General features: G+C 37.3%; 1 protein-coding gene across 8 annotated transcripts in view; it reads left to right on the forward strand.

The window, feature by feature from the left end:
* Positions 1–1,365: 1,365 nt before the first annotated feature.
* The window catches only part of LOC138715557 (uncharacterized), an 84,274-nt gene continuing 68,810 nt past the window's right edge, over positions 1,366–16,829 (forward strand). For 2 of the 8 annotated variants that reach the window (XR_011336450.1, XR_011336447.1), the window contains exon 1: positions 13,259–13,734. The gene's annotated coding sequence lies outside the window, so the exon portion shown is untranslated. Of the gene's footprint in view, positions 1,588–13,255; positions 13,735–16,829 lie in introns of those variants that run through there. The other 6 variants (XM_069848622.1, XM_069848624.1, XM_069848621.1 and 3 more) reach the window with 6 other exon arrangements.

Raw genomic sequence — 16,829 nt, forward strand, 5'->3', positions numbered from 1 at the left:
GTTTGAGACACTTTAATCGTTTACCGTATTGAGTCCCCAATTATTGTGTACAGCCTATGTAATTAGATCTAATATCAAGCATAAATGATTGTGATTTGAACTTACACTTCTACCTGCTAGGAGAGACACGAAAATTTCTATTCCGCTGAATGTGCCGACGTCAGTACTCTGTACGGACATGACTTTCTCAGTAGCGTTTAACTTATTTAAGTTATTTATTTATTTATGCCTATTTATATATTAAGCGGAGCCGTCCCGTGTGCCCCGTCGTGCAGCAGGAAGAGGTAGAGAGCATACCCGCTAGCGACTACGAACGCACCATTGTGCAGTGTGTTCTCCGCGGGTAACAGACGCTAGTCACAGGGTGCTCTGTGCTGATGACCGCTGCTCTAGAGCGAAGTTAAAAGTAAAGGTGATAGTGCATCTCCTTGCTTTAGTCCTCAGTGCATTGGAAACACATCTGATAGAAATTGACCTATAAAGGCCCTGCTGTACGTTTCACTGAGACATTTTAATTAATCGAACTAGTTTCATGAGAATACCAAATTCAATAAGAATATTATATAAAACTTCTCTCTTAATCGATTCTCATGCCATTTTCAAAATATAAATAGGCCTAACTGATGTACTGTAATTTTATAGGTTAACTTACTCCCATTTTTCTACAATATCTGTCGAATACAAATATTTGGTCAATAGTTGATCTATTACGTCTAAAACCACACTGATGATCCCCGATAAATTTCATCTACATATGGAGTTAACCTCCACAAAAGAATATTCGACAAAATTGTGTATGACGACAACAAAAGTGATATTGTCCCCCTTCTTAAAGATAGATACCTACAATTATGGACCCCTTCCATTGTTCTAATACAATTTCCTTTTCCCAAATAGCAAGTAAAGTATCACTATTGATGTTAATAAATTTTGAAGGAAACCGAAGTAAAATAACAGTAACTACCAGGGATGAATCAGCCGATATGTGTCTTTTACTTCAATACAATTCCCGTAACCTATGCAAATAAATACATTACGTTATTGTGATATACCTCTTTATAATCATATTTGTTAATTTGACTAAATCTGCATTAACGAACAAAGTACTTCTGTGTACGATGACAGTGAGAACTTTATTTATGAAAGCAGAAATATAATGCAACTTACCAAGTTATCGTCTTGCGATGAAGACTAAATGCCTGACAGTTATCTCTATCCCTGTAGTTTAGAAGTTGCACCACAGACAGCGAAATAAGACGAATCCAAGTTGTGCAAGCTGCAAGGTCAACTTTTCCCATAAAAACTAAAAGGCAGGAAGGGAGTTTCGTATGTCAGGAATTATATTGGCATTCTCCTCACATCTGTATCGTGTTCGGTGTGGTGCGCGGAGTGTTTCATTATTTTTAGAATAAATGTGCTTGTAAAGATTTGAATTCTGTGAATTTTGTAAGTAAAATTATCCAGTAGCAATCTGTGATGCGTGTGTCGCCATAAAGGATATTGATTTATTATGTGCTAGATAACACAGACTGTTCTTGTGTATTAATATTTGAAAATGGAAGGAACGAAGATTCCGGATCTTAAAAGGTAATAATGCAATGCCTTGATCATTATGCTTATAGATAAAAATTATATTGAGTGTTAAAATACAGCATAAAAATGTTGTGTCATTAGGACATAGGCCTAGTGATGTGTAGTATTGTTCATGAATATCATAAATAATTACGTTGCAATTTTAGTATTGCGTTTATAGATAGATACTGCGTCCGAATTTTATAACCAAGCATTCTACTTCTTCCACATGTAATACATTGCTAGTGGTTTCAGAAAAGCGACGAGTATATTTTTAATAATATAATTCTTTGTATAATTTATTAACTTTTGTTTAAATTTTTATCTCTGTATTTATACGAAAATAAGATGAGTATTCCAATGTATTGCAATGTTCCATTATTAACGATAGATGTGTAGAAATTTAATGTGTCTTATTATGTGATATATTCTACAAATGTTTTCATAGTTTGTTAGCAATTCGTAACAGTCTTACGTTGTAGGTTGCACTATTCTCTTCACAGTTTACGTGGAAATATGAGATAATATTGGGTAGCGCGGTGTGATGAAATCTAACGGTAATTGTGAATTACAGGAGCGCCACTTCTTACCTTTTTCAAAATCGCTGAAATAAACTATAAAATTAAAGTATTAAAAAAAATCGTGTTAGAAGATTGAATTTGTGTATTTTTGGTCCAGGGAGCATCCGCTTTTTGGTGCAAAGATAATTCGTTTGGCGTGTTTCTCAATTGAAATTATGAAATGGCGTTCCTATGCTTCACATTTAATAAGTTTACAATAATAGACGTTTTGCAACGTTGTTGGATGGGGAGGAGGGAGTTTAGAAGTACAGCGGGTGGAAGGTGGTTTAGAAGTACACAGTACAGCTCAAGCGGGGTGGAGGGGATCCAACAGATGCTTTGTTCTAATGCAGGAGCGACCGTGACAATACTGTTGTTTACATAAAACGAGCAGCAAATACAAACTTTCAATGTCATTAATAGAACATTATGGTAAATTTACATTTTGTGTAACAATATTGCTCCTTTTTTTATTGTACGTCTAAAAAATAAACTAATGATTTTCTGGACAAAATCACACAAACATTTTTTTTTATGCAACATTTTAATCTCTCCCGCTTCCGTAAATCAGTATCATTTTTAAACAAATTCCTGGTTGTGTGACTTTGGAAATGGAGTAAGCAACTCCTAGTTTTGAAAAATCGTTGAGAATCTGCTACAAAAGTTCTCCGATTAGGTAACCTTCTTTGAGGAAAACGTTGACGGTATATCTTCTTGCCTTACTTGATATTCCTGAACTGTGAATGACATTGCAAATTGTTTATGGAACACCCTGTACCGAACTGCCATCCGCTCGGCAGTAGAGCTATGCACAGGGAGCTTGAACTCAGCTGACTCGTACGTACGTCTGTGCAGAGTACTGCCTGCTGAACTCGTTGCCACGTCTCTCACGCCAGAATATTAACAAATTTAAGCATGCATTTTTATTTAATTTCACGAAAACGTAATGGAACAAACAAATATTTATTTAAAGTAATATTAACTCTTTGCTAGATATACCTGCTGATGTAGCCTATTTGTCTTCGTAATTTTACTAACAATATAAGCAGTATAATGCGAATAAAAACAGAAGAAATATTTTTTCTGGGACAAATATCAAGTTTTGACCCTATGTTGTATGGACATTTTTGATCCTGTAAACCAGCGGTCCTCAGCGCAGAACACCCTGGGGCTAGCGTCTTTTACCCGCGGAAAACACAGTGCACCATGGTGCACTCGTAGCTGCTAGCGGGTATGCTCTCTACCGCTTCCTGCTGCACGACGGTGCTCACGGGACGGCACCGCTTACCCTTTGCACATTCAGCGAGTGCTGACGACCACTGCTGTAAACTGTCCACAACGACTGTGAAAAGGACAGAACTTATACCCCTTACACTCTGTATTGATATTGCGTCCGAGGTTTAGAACCAAGCATTCTAATTCTTCTCTTCATTGTTGACGTGGAAATAGCCTATGAGATAATATTGGGTAGCGCGATATTATGAAGCCATATTAATGTTCGCGTGCAGTGTATATATGCATGACACATAACAAATAGGCTCGATTGACATAGACTAACAAAATCGCAAAGCAAGGAGTAGAACTCTTCTAAAAAAAAACCTGGCTAAACGTGAAGACTTCATATGACGAATGTAATGCAGATACGCGGAAAGTTTTTAAATCATAATTGTTGTTTTTGTATAACATTGCTCGACGTAGCCTACATTTTGACAGCGAAAGGTTAATATCGAACAGCAGCAAAACTTGCTTTCATGATTATCTTTTTAAAATACTTCCTCATAATACTGTCGTGAGAGTTCTTATGACTAGGAGTTTATATCTCGTAGTAAATTTTAAGCTTTACTATTAAACAGAACTATGCTGCAGTTTATTGTAATGATGTCATTTTGCTTGAAGCGTGATACTTTCCCAGTAATTTTGTACGAAGTCCGAAGAATAAAATACTGGTGGTACCTTTAGATCAAAGTAGGCTTAAGTGCACAATACCGGAGCGGGCGTCTGGTAATTGCGTAGAAGATGCCAGCTGTTCACATGTGCCACTTTTGAACTACTCTCAAATCTCGTAAGCATTATTGTTTTTTTTTTATTACTGGGTTATTTTACGACGCTGTATCAACATCTCAGGTTATTTAGCGTCTGAATGAAATGAAGGTGATAATACCGGTGAAATGAGTCCGGGGTTCAGCACAGAAAGTTACCCAGCATTTGCTCGTATTGGGTTGAGGGAAAACCTCGGAAAAATCTCAACCAGGTAACTTGCCCCGACCGGGATTCGAACCCGGGCCAGCTGGTTTCGCGGCCAGACGCGCTGACCGTTACTCCACAGGTGTGGACGGCATTATTGTTAACTCTGACAATTTTATCTATGTTTGTTATGCATTATGTTGGTTTTTGACGGTCTGTATAGAAGGTATCTTGGGGGCAGCGGAGGCTACAAGCCCCCGGCTGTATCGTAAATGCAATGAATATCGTCTTTGCAGGTATGTGGAAGCATTGACACACAAATATATAGGCCTATAGATAATATGTAATTTTAGTGCCAGATAATATGTAGTTTTAGTGCTAGGTAATATGTAATTTTAGTGCTCACCTTGAATCTAATTCACGTCTTCATTCGTACTTTTGAATTGTCGATGTGATGTTTTGTAGTAATAAATCACTATTAACATTAACCTATACGGATATCGTTCGTAACATTGAAGTGGGTACACTGCACTGACGGTTCACTGCTCTCTGCTTACTGTTGATTTCACTCAACGCTGGTTAACTGTGTCGTGTTGAGGGAACGTCTGCTTAAACTCTGTTTCAATGCTCGGAATTAACATCGTTGTTGATGCCATCTAGTGTGGAGTTTCTATTACTGAAGGTGTATTTATGTAGGAGATATAGAGCAGGGTTGGGCAGAATTATGCACTCTGTGCTTGCACCACAGTCTACTATATACAGTCACGAAGCTTGAGTTTTGAGGTGCTAGAAACAATAGACTGTGACGGCACTATTTTGCATTGCCTGTAATGAGGCGATATTAGCGATCCTAGTGGTGAGCAACTATGTAATGTATTGAGCTTCGCGACTGTATATACTAGACTGTGCTTGCACGGTACAGACCCTGCTACGAGAGGAGTGTGCTTATAGAGTGCACGAAAACCGGTTTATTCAAGTTGCGTACGTACTATATGTTTCAAAAGAAAATGTTATTCTACCAAACTGAATAAGAACACAAAGTAATGAAACACTTCCTTAAACACAAAACAAAACATGTCTGTTGCACATTAATTCATATTACTCAATTTCTCAAGATTTGGAGAAACTGTATTGGCACAAGCTATGCGAGGAACTGCCGTTAAAGCCGTCATTTCTTGTTTGAGATTTGTTTATTTTCGTAATAGAAAATCACTGTTCACATCTGTAAGTGGAACCAAATAAACACAAAACATTCTCACACAGCTTATGCAGATACTATCAGTCCGCAAGCAATGATACGTATTTATTTATTTAAAATAACAATACAGTATGTAAAGAAATCCACTCATAAAAAGTATGTTTTTTATTTTGCATAATATGATTATGTTTAGTTTTTAGGGCTTCATGTTACCTATTATTTGCAATGTATTAGGTACTGGTAGATTACTTTTTATAATTGATAGCATTCCCTTTATTAATTGAAGAATGACTTATAAATTCAATGTAATTTGGCTACCTTTGCGCATTATATTTTGCGTGGTTACTTATGTCCTGTGGTCTAAAAGTACCGGTAAAATAATTTTCGATTCTCTAAAACTTAACAACAGGTCTATACTGATTATCACATATTTATTTCACTTAAGACTTTGATTATAATAAGAACTTGTGTAATCAAGGTGCATGTATTTGCGTCTTGTGATCTAAGAGTAATGTATGTTAATATAATTTTTGATTCTCTGAAACCTAACAATTTGCTGATTAACGTAAAATTATACATTCTACTGGGTGTTCAGTTCAAAGCGTGTCATGGCTCGCTGTATGCCGTCATGTGGCTAGTTGATGAGCCTAGAGAATTCAATCTTCCTACACTTCCGCAGAGGTGTATTACATATGTGCCAGAGAAGTTGCCTAGCAAGTACGGCGTTCATTCAGAAGAATACTTACCGATACGTACGGTAACGCCGGTAGTGGCAGGAATGTGAACTGTTTCGAAACATGTACTGAGGTGAGTTTTTTCTTACTGTCGGGATATGGGGAGAGGGTTAAGACGACTATTTACGTATTTGTTGACATTAATTTCGACGGTCAACATGGACACGGAGCATTTGATTTGTGTTCTGGAATGTTGCCGTACGCAACCGATGATAACAAATGCCCTGCGTACGACTTGGCCGCGAAAAGCACAGTTCGAAAGAGGTTATGGTAGCACACCTTACAGACCGTCATCTGTTGCTACGACGTTCAAGTTATACCGTACACGTTATCAAGTAAAGATTGAACGCCTTGATTAATAGGCAACTTCTGTGACACAAAAGCTGAAACTCGCTTCAAATCGCTGACTCATCAACAGTGACGTCATGACACACTTTGAAATGAACACCCAGTATAATGTGTATTGTGTAGGGCTATTTATGGATGTATGAACATGTTTTCTATCAATTGCTGCGTACGTATTTTCTTTCCTTTAATGCTCTGACCCACATCAATGAAACTTTGAATATATTTATTTTGTCCTAATTTTACATTAAACGTCGAAAATGGCCATAATCTGTCAATTTTAGATCATCACAGCGTTAAATTGTGTGATTTATGTACTGCTATTATGCGTCTGCTCTTCATCATCATGGCGGCAAGCGCAGCGTTCAATTTGTCTCGGTTTCCTCGTTCCGCGCAGCCGAGACTGTAGGGACTTAAACTAATCTGTTGTCAAGCATTTTATATTACTTCCGTCGTGTGAACTGAAGCCTTCGGTGGAATGAGGGATGGACTTCAGAGTCTATTCCAAACTACAAAACTCAAACTTCACTGTCATTCACTTATTCAGTAGGTAATTACAACTGATCTATTTGCTTAGAAAATGAATTAACAGACCTATTGGTAAAGAGGAAATTAAAATGCAATCCAAATGATCTAAAAGTTCTTCAAAGTATTAAAAATGACCAATAAATTGCGAAAAAAAAATATAAAATTGACTTATCAGTTCAAAAACATAAAAAAAAATGCAATATAAGGAATTATTTTTTACGTTGATATTAACATAGGAAGGATTTCTATATTAATAGACATCGTCCTAGTGTGAAAAATAAGAGGATGACTTTTCATCAACATTCGCCCCTACTTAGCCTATATTCCATGATCACAGACTACTACTTACTTACTTACTGGCTTTTAAGGAACCCGGAGGTTCATTGTCGCCCTCACATAAGCCCGCCATTGGTCCCTATCCTGAGCAAGATTAATCCAGTCTCTACCATCATATCCCACCTCCCTCAAATCAATTTTAATATTATCTTCCCACCTGCGTCTCGACTTCCCCAAAGGTCTTTTTCCTTCGGCCTCCCAACTAACACTCTATATGCATTTCTGGATTCGCCCATATGTGCTACATGTCCTGCCCATCTCAAACGTCTGGATTTATGTTCCTAATTATGTCAGGTGAAGAATACAATGCGTGCAGTTCTGCGTTGTGTAACTTTCTCCATTCTCCTGTAACTTCATCCCTCTTAGCCCCAAATATTTTCCTAAGAACCTTAATCTCAAACACCCTTAATCTCTGTTCCTCTCTCAAAGTGAGAGTCCAAGTTTCACAACCATACAGAACAACCGGTAATATAACTGTTTTATAAATTCTAACTTTCAGATTTTTTGACAGAAGACTAGATGACAAAAGCTTCTCAACCGAATAATAACACGCATTTCCCATATTTATTCTGCGTTTAATTTCCTCACGAGTGTCATTTATATTTGTTACTGTTGCTCCAAGATATTTGAATTTTTCCACCTCTTCGAAAGATAAATCTCCAATTTTTATAGTTCCATTTCGTAAAATATTCGATCACAGATTACTGCAGCACTAAATTCCTCAGCATACGACAGGCAAACATCACCCTCTCGCTGACTCTATACAAGCAAAGGGAATCAACTCGGACGTTAGGTAAACATAGGTAGAAATCAAATCTGGAATCCACTCAGACGTAATTCATCAGGATTTGGGGATCTATCCGGACGCGGTCCTCAGAGAGAGGGGAGGCACCACAGCCCCGGACCCGTGCACGTCCTGTCCCTACGAGCCTGCTCTGTCGGCGGGCAAGATGAGTCCACAGTTCCGCTCTCGGATCCAAGTTTGCGCGCATTCTAGAATCTGATACGGAAAGTTTTTTAATTGCTTATTTAACGACGCTGTATCAACTACAAGGTTATTTACCGTCGATGGAATTGGTGATGGCGAGATAATATTCGGCGAAATGAGGTAGAGGATTCGCCATAGATTAACTGACATTCACTTTACGGTTGGGAAAAATCTCTGTAAAAACCCAATCAGGTAATCAGCCCAAGCGGGAATCGAACCCACTCCCGAGTGCACTCCGAATCGGCTGGTAAGCGTCTCAGCTGTCTGAGCTACGCCGGTGGCGGTATGAAGTTCAAGGAATAATATAATATACTTGTTTTATTTGGTTATTTAACGACGCCGTATCAACTACTAGGTTATTTAGTGCTGATGGAATTGCTGATAGCGAGGTGGTATTTGGCGAAATGAGCTCGAGGATTCCCCACAGATTACCTGACATTCGTCTTACGTTTGGGGAAAATCTCGGACAAAACCAACTAATCAGCCCAAGCTGGAATGGAACAGAGAATAGAAGAGAACAATGGAAAACTAAAAAAATACCGAAAGTCTTCGTAAATATTTAAAAGTAAATACGAAACAGGTTATACAGGTATATGCAGTACTACAACTTATTTTATCACTAATGAATGAATGTAAGTTCTTGTTTGCTATAATTTTATGATAATCTGTAGCCTAAGCTTCTTCCGACCATGAAACTGAACAGAGGGTGATCAGTGAGGGGTGGGGAGGGGATGGATAAGGCGTGGTTTCCCTGCTTGCATTCCTGTCCCTCACTTAATCCCAAATTTCGATAATCCGAACAGATCCCTGTCCCAATTGGTTCGAACTAGCGAGGTTCTACTGTTTAGCAGTAGCGGCCATTCGAATGAAGAAGGTGAAGAACATTTCACTTGTTATTTTGCGAGCCACTTGATTTATATTTCATGTATTAAATTATCCAATTTAAAAACTACAGCGCTATAAATCAATAAATGTCAAGTAAGCATCGCCAGGCTGTTTCAATATTCCCGCTGTTCACGTCTCAGTTCCTCGAGCGGCAGATTCTCAGATTTAAAATATTATTTTGTTCTTCTATGTTAGGGTGGTTGCTATGACAACGACTGCGACATTTCCCCCCGCACTTCTACATTCTTCAAGAAACGGGTGTTGCTGTGACGAACACGTGTTTGGCCTTCAGCCCAGCCGGTGCGCTTTGTATAATGGGTGACACGGAGATTTACGACTACTTGTCTGGCCAGCAACATGGCCCGTCCTGAAGAAAATTCTTTCCTAAAAATTCTGCTTCGTCAATTCTTCTTCCCATATAGGTCCTATTATGTTTTATGTTTTTAATTTTTGTGCTGATATCTTCATTCCTTTAATTTTTTATTCTTCTGGCCACAATTTTACTGTTCCTCATAGGAAAATTCTATTAAAAATTAATACTATGAAAGCAATGGAAAGAAAGTTTGATATTCCGAACACAGCCTTTTTAGTGGAAGTTGAATGAATTTTTGCCTTTCCTCAGTCTGTTTTCGTCGTGTTTTGTGTCGGTATGCCCATGTCGAGCTATTCAGTTGTGATAGGCCTAATTTTTAAAATATAATTTATTTTACTTATCACTTTATTAGGTGAAGATATTAAGTGCATTTCAGTTTTTAATTAATTTCTAATAAGTGTGTTAGGACCTAACATATAGTTTTTGTATATGTGTAAATGAATCCGTTCAATGACACAGTGTGTACATTAATTCAAACCTCGTTTAATCGCTGGTGTGAGCAGTATAAGAGATATCTATTGTTTCTAGACAGAACTCAACCAATTTTAGACATAAACTGTAAAAAGTTAAACTCACAAGCTGGTAAATCATACGAACTTAATTTTACAACTTCATGGTACAGCAAGCATCACTGAGTGGTTGTGTGGGAGCCACTACATTGAAATACTATTTTGTTACTCATGCCTACTACTTCGAGTTAAAAAAAATGTGTGGAATGAAACTGGATTCAGTGATTTTCTAAAATAATGTTAGTCGTGCTCTACAAAAACATGAAAATTCGGCGGAACATTTTTTTAAAGCGCGTGCTGCAGTTCAAAAATTTACAGAAAAATATGAACACTGTTGGGAATAACCTGAAAAAAAAAGCTAGGCTATTGTTAGTGCAATATATTGAAAATGTTTGTTTAAACAGACATGTTATGCGGTCAGTCATCGACGCTGCTTTGCATTTAAACAAGCAGGAATTATCATTTCGGGGCCATGACGAAAGCACTTCTTCGCTTAATGTGGAAATTTCAGATGGTCTACTGCACTATGCTAGAATTTTGAACGTAGCAAAAAGTAGAAGTGAATTCTCAGGGAGAAAGTACAGACTGCGGCTACAGTGGAAAAAGTGATGTAGAACATGATCGTAATTACAGGATATTGTTCTTCGTCAGCCTTGCTGATACTTCCAAATTTGACAATTACCTTACTTACTTACTGGCTTTTAAGGAACCCGGAGGTTCATTGCCGCCCTCACATAAGCCCGCCACTGGTCCCTATCCTGAGCAAGATTAATCCAGTCTCTATCATCATATTTCACCTCCCTCAAATCCATTTTAATATTATCTTCCCATCTACGTCTCGGTCTCCCTAAAGGTCTTTTTCCCTCCGGCCTCCCAACTAACACTCTATATGCATTTCTGGATTCGCCCATATGTGCTACATGCCCTGCCCATCTCAAACGTCTGGATTTAATGTTCCTAATTATGTCAGGTGAAGAATACAATGCGTGCAGTTCTGCGTTGTGTAACTTTCTCCATTCTGTAACTTCTTCCCTCTTAGCCCCAAATATTTTCCTAAGAACCTTATTCTCAAACACCCTTAACCTATGTTCCTCTCTCAAAGTGAGAGTCCAAGTTTCACAACCATAAAGAACAACCGGTAATATAACTGATTTATAAATTCTAACTTTCAGATTTTTTGACAGCAGACTGGATGATAAAAGTTTCTCAACCGAATAATAACAGGCATTTCCCATATTTATTCTGTGTTTAATTTCTTCCCGAGTATCATTTATATTTGTTACTGTTGCTCCCAGATATTTGAACTTCTCCACTTCTTCAAAAGATAAATTTCCAATTTTTATATTTCCATTTCGTACAATATTCTCGTCACGAGACATAATCATATACTTTGTCTTTTCGGGATTTACTTCCAAACCTATCGCTTTACTTGCTTCAGGTAAAATTTCCGTGTTTTCCCTAATCGTTTGTGTATTTTCTCCTAACATATTCACGTCATCCGCATAGACAAGCAGCTGATGTAACCCATTCAATTCCAAACCCCCTCTGTTATCTTGGACTTTCCTAATGGCATACTCTAGAGCAAAGTTAAAAAGTAAAGGAGATAGTGCATCTTCTTGCTTCAGCCCACAGTGAATTGGAAACGCATCTGACAGAAACTGACCTATACCAACTCTGCTGTACGTTTCACTGAGACACATTTTAATTAATCGAACTAGTTTCTTGGGAATACCAAATTCAATAAGAATATCATATAAAACTTATCTCTCTTAACCGAGTCATATGCCTTTTTGAAATCTATGAATAACTGATGCACTGTATCCTTATACTCCCATTTTTTCTCCATTATCTGTCGAATACAACATATCTGGTCAATAGTCGATCTGTTACGCCTAAAACCACACTGATGATCCCCGATAATTTCATCTACATATGGAGTTAACCTTCTCAAAAGAATATTGGACAAAATAGACTTCTTCGTGACACAAAGATGTATTTGGAGAAGTGTATAAGTTATATTCCCTCATTTTAATACTACCGTCTTACTAGCGTACCGGTCGAGAGGAGCTTCTCGTGTTTAAAACGAATGAAAACAAAACAAAGAAACTCAATGTCACAGTAGAGACTGTCAGCGTTAGGGAATATTTCGCTCCAAAAAGATATGTTGGACAAGATGATGGAATCACAGCCCCTCCATGAGAACGTTATTGGCAGGTTCGCAGCCCTGAAGCTATGGAGGATCAACCTAGTGTAAAGATAGGTAAGCAACAAGCATATGAAGAGTCCACTGCAAGAATGATGGATGTCACTTTCTTGTCGGAAATGAACCAAGACTGTTAATGTATAGCTTAAGACATATAGACTGTACATAGAGAGTTATATGGCATTAACACTGATAGTCATTGTCCAGTAATGATCGGAAAATCACAGTTAAGCTTTGATCGCTAAGCATTTCAAACTTTCAATTGCTTCTCCTGAAAAATATATATTGCAAATGACATCCATCATTCTTGCAGTGGACTCTTCATATCTTAATTGACATGTACCGGTAAGTGCATTGATAACTGGCAGAAATAAATACAATTAAATCACTTTCACGATTGAAGGGCATGGGAATTTATGGGAGAGAATTACTTTAGTTACATAGACTTCCGATTATCAATGCAAAGGGAAGTCTCTAGTGAAAATTTGGTCAAAATCTGAAAAAAAGTCGAAATTTGTTTTTTGCCATAAATATTATCTTTGGTTCATGGCCGATTCATTTCTACTACATTTTTTAATGTAGCGCCATTTTTAAAGCTCCGTGCGCATCCTTTAAATGTCCGCTGCAGTGGGCGGTTCTCTGTTGTTCGCATTCTCAACATTCTGTGTGATATATTTCAAATCGGGCGCAGATTTTTCGAGTGTATATGAAGAACTATATACTTCTCCCATCTAGTGGTGTACTGGCAGCACTACTTGCAGCTGGGAGGAAGCAGATGTTCTTTTGTTGATATTTGATATCCGGTTGGCGGTTTTAGTTTGTTTACTATTTGTGGGAGCGTGCACGTGAGATAATTTCAACGTGTTTTATAATATTTTACTCAGTGACTGTGGTTTATTGGTATTTATAGTGTGTATATATATAGTATTTTGTAGTTATATATAAAATGATTTATAAGATTCACATATATATGTATTAGTAATACATACAAAGTTAGTAGGGTCTAGGCCTAAATTAATGTAGGTCATTCTAGTAATTATAGTGTTGAGATTACAGCATGGGAAGATTATCTAGAAGTCGTGCACACAAGAAACGCCCCTCTAAAAGGACACGAAAAGCGCAGCATGCTGTAAAATGCAAATTTGCAAAACAATGTGCTGCAGAAATTAGGCCTAACCTCTATCAAGAGCAGCCAGGTGTATCTAACCTCCCTAATTGTCAGGCAGGTCCATCTGCTATCCATGAGCCTTAGGAAATGTCATCCACCTCTGTATCAACAAGCGCCAAGAAGCTAAAGATGTTTGAAACCACTTCTGCAGGTGAGATTGGACAAGCATTTTCTTCAGATTATTTGTTAGTTCATAAAAATGTGTGGGGTGAACTGTTAAAAAATCTGAAGTGTCATGAATGTGACAATACCGCTTTATAATTGCAAATGAGGGAGAACAATGGGTTTGCAACCAAACTAGTGGTGAAATATATTGCCTGTGGTACAAACTGTGGTGAGACCTTCAGTAGGTACATATCAAAGTCATCTTCACAAAATTGCTAAAGAAACAGATTGCTATAACCAAAAAATCCTCTCCCGGTCTCTCAGAGCAGTATGACAAGCTCACGAAGTATGTGACCCTACACTGAAATCCAGCAATGTAATGGACATAGCAGTGTCATATGATGGTAACTGGTATAAACGTGGCCATATTTCACTGTATGGTGTAGGGTTAGTAATAGATGTATTGACTTCCAAAATTTTGCCATGCATGTTCTTTCACTGCTGCTGATCTAGGTCAAAATTCTCCAGAATACAGATTTTGGTTAGATGGTCATGAAAAATCTGGGGAGTGCAACAAAAATTACACAGGTAGCTCCAATACTATGGAGATGGTTGCAGCAGAGAGGCTATGGTTGAGGACTGAAAATGAATGTAGCATGTGATACACTACAATACTCTCTGATGGGGATGCGAAGACATACCAGCATTTGTCAAAACTGGCTGTGTATGGAGCAGATGTTGCAATAAGTAAAGAGGAATGCATCAATCATGTTGCAAAGAGAATGGGCACTGGTTTGAGAAATTTAGTAAAAGAAAATAAATCTCAAGGTGTTAAGCTTGGCGGGCGGGGTGTTGGAAAATTAAATGAAAATGCAATTGTAAATGGGATGCCTGATGTCAGAGCAATAGGGAGGGGGATTGTTGCAACCTTGGCACATTCAGTGTCGACAGATGAAAAGCCTCATCACGACAGAAGTCCAACTGCACTGGACTCTTGGTGTTTTATAACCGGAGTAAGGCAAACGGAGAGGATCCTCATAGTCACCAGAACATGAACTCCAGTTATCAGAAGCAACCCTAATAACACTGTTACCCCTTTACGAACGTCTGTCCAGTCCTGAAGTCTTCAGCAAATGTACACGTGGCGCTACCCAGAATGCGAATGAGTGTCCATTCTCTTATATGGAGAAAATGTCCTAAAGACACATTTGTCTCAAAAATCAAAATTAATATTGCAGTGGCAAGTGCAGTTGCTGAATTTAATATGGGGTTCCTGCAAAGTCAACTTGTAAAAATAACAATTGGGGAGGGGAAATTGACAGAGGCAGAATATCGTGTAATCATAGACATTCAAACGGGTACGAGGAGCTTACTGTACATTGCTGTGTGTTTCATTCACGTACTGAAGGCAAGCAGTGGCGGTATCATGTCGCTCTACAAACTGTGTCTCTACAAGCAATAAGAGGTGGTATCGTAAAGAATGAAGAACGTTTTTCTTGTTCTTTCAGACAAAATGTAATAGGCTATTATGTTTACTTTGCTCAACGGTTCAATTAGGAGTATGTATATAGAAACATTAATTGCCACGCTGAATAATGTATTATTATTTTTAATATTATTATTATTATTATTATTATTATTATTATTATTATTATTATTATTATTATTATTATTATTATTATTATTATTATTATTATTATTATTACTGACCACTAAGTATGTGTTTCTATAATTCTACTGTACGTGCATGAATATTGATATTTTTAGATCTTCTCCCTAGAAGGGTAAAATTATTAGGTTTTATTTCAATTTTAATCTTCTTAATCTTTAGATGAGGGTAACTGTTACAACTCTAAAAATTTCCTACTAGGACATAAATGCACATATAACAGTTTTAAAGTTATGCTACTTAGTTTTTTTTTTTTTTTTTCAATTGGAAAGTGTTATATTTTACGTTGTAACAGTTTTCCATTCTCAACTGTTGCTAAAAGCAATGTTCCATTTTGACTTGTAACACTTTCGCACTGAAAATATCCATGCTTCGAGTTTAGATTTTGCACACCTTGCAGTACTTACAATAATGGTAGCATAATGCTGCCTGCATTGTGTTAAACATAATGTTGTTATTAATTTTGTCTTCACCATCGATGTAGTATTGAAATATTAATCATCGTGCATATTCTTACACATTAGTATTTAATTCACTTTAATCCTTCATATTTTATATCCCTAAGAAAGTTCAATGTTGTATATATACTGCATATAAGAATAGTACAGAAACAGAGAAATTAAACCTGCAAGAAAGTTATAATAGAGATATAAAGAAGAGAAACATCAAGGGCTACAAAGACTAAAGATATTGAATCAGCAAAGTTTTGTGCTACTCTGATCTTCAGGTCGTAGGCTACTTCTTTCATCTTGTGGTGAGTGTTCATCTTTATATTATAAAAGAAAACTGTCTGTTACAAACTCACAATATATGAATATGACCACCTCTGTGGTGAGGGTTTTCCTCAACCGTAAGCCAAATGCCAGGAGATTCGGGCCACAATGTCTCTGAATATCACCGGTCTCATTCATCATCGAAATCTTATCCATAACCACTGCCTGCTGGATCACATCCTTTGGCTGCGTAACTGCCTGCTCATTCCTCTTCCTTAGCATTGAGTTTCGTGTGGACATTATTGTCCAGTTTCGACACTAGAGCGCAGCAAGTAACTGCCGTTGAATTGGCTGTACTAAATGTGTAGAATTAATTATACTGTCTTATTTGACATCTTAGAAGTAATTACAGTGTTTGTCAGTTATTGTTTATTAATGATATGATTTTCTTCTTTAAAATAGGCTACATTGGAAGAAAGGAACATTCGGTTTGAAATACATTTAATTTTGTGAGATATAAAACTTGGTTTCCTGAAATAACAATATTAATTATATTTGCAATGGTGTCTTGTTGTGTCCCTTTCTGCAAAGCGCACAGAGGAAAATTGAAATTCAGAAGATTATCATTTCATGAATTTCCATCTAATAGTGAGCTGCGGGAAAAGTGGTTAAAGGTTAAATATTATATCAAGAGAAGGTGACAAAAGAGGAAGTAAGTGGATTCCTTCTGATCGTTCATGTGTGTGTAGTTTACACTTC

The sequence above is a fragment of the Periplaneta americana genome, chromosome 15 (genome assembly GCF_040183065.1).
Source record: "Periplaneta americana isolate PAMFEO1 chromosome 15, P.americana_PAMFEO1_priV1, whole genome shotgun sequence".
Taxonomy (NCBI): Eukaryota; Metazoa; Arthropoda; class Insecta; order Blattodea; family Blattidae; genus Periplaneta; species Periplaneta americana.